Here is a 1,066-nt window from a genome sequence, read left to right on the forward strand (position 1 = left end):
TCAAAATAAACAGCAGAAAATTCTCAGAGGTCTTTCAAATAATATGGAGTTCACTATTCTATGAACTAAGACTAATATATCTATTTCAGTCTAGCACGTGCAACAAAACAGTGCACTAAAGCAAGTCTGTTTTTATTTAGGGGACCAGTAGTTGGTTTAATGGCTATGTTGCTGGACTCCCATACAGTCAACCACGGTTCAAGTCTGGACCTGGTAGCTTAAACTCATGCCAGGCACGCATGCGTGCGTGCCCAGGATTCCGAGAGAATGGAGGAAAAGGGATTGCAGCATGGCCATCCCCCTGGGGGGGGGGAATTCTAGCTTTCTGTCTCTCTGTTTGTCTTTCTGGTGAGCACACGCGCCCTAGAGCAAATAAAAACCTCTCCGCGGAAAAAAGCATTTAGTCTTTTCCTCCCTGGCTGCTTGAGGATATACCACCATCATGAATGATACAGTAACTATCCGAACCAGGAAATTAATGACCAACCGGCTAGTTCAGAGAAAACAAATGATCAGTGATGTCTTTCACCCAGGAAGGCAACAGTACCTAAGACAGAAATTCGGGAAAAACTAGCAAAGATGTACAAGACCACACCAGATATCATCTTTATGTTTGGGTTCAGAACCCATTTTGGTAGTGGCAAGACAACTGGCTTTGGCATGATTTACAATTCTTTGGATTATGTGAAGAAAGATGAACCTAAACACAGACTTGCAAGACATGGCCTTTATGAGAAGAAAAAGATGTCAAGAAAACAGTGAAAGGAACGCAAGAACAGAATGAAGAAAATCAGGGGGCCTGCAAAGGCCAATGTTGGTGCTGGCAAAAAGTTGAAGGAGTAAAGATTCTATAATGACTATCTGAGGTGATTGTGCAGAATTTTCATGCGAGGATTAATAAACTAAAAAAATTTTGGACCAGCAGTTAGCGTAATGGCTATGTCGCTGGATTCCCATGTAGTCGACCACAGTTTGCGTCCCGGACCTGGTGGCTTAAAACTCACGCCGGGCACATGTGCATGCATGCCCAAGATCCCGAGAGGACAGTGGAGGAGAAGGGATTGCG

General features: G+C 43.9%; 1 pseudogene; it reads left to right on the forward strand.

Annotated features, from left to right (window-relative positions):
- The first annotated feature begins 410 nt into the window (after window positions 1–410).
- Window positions 411–843, forward strand: LOC106735387 (40S ribosomal protein S24 pseudogene; annotated as a pseudogene).
- The last annotated feature ends 223 nt before the right edge of the window (window positions 844–1,066 follow it).

The sequence above is a fragment of the Tupaia chinensis genome, unplaced genomic scaffold, assembly GCF_000334495.1.
Source record: "Tupaia chinensis unplaced genomic scaffold, TupChi_1.0 Scaffold000369_1, whole genome shotgun sequence".
Taxonomy (NCBI): Eukaryota; Metazoa; Chordata; class Mammalia; order Scandentia; family Tupaiidae; genus Tupaia; species Tupaia belangeri.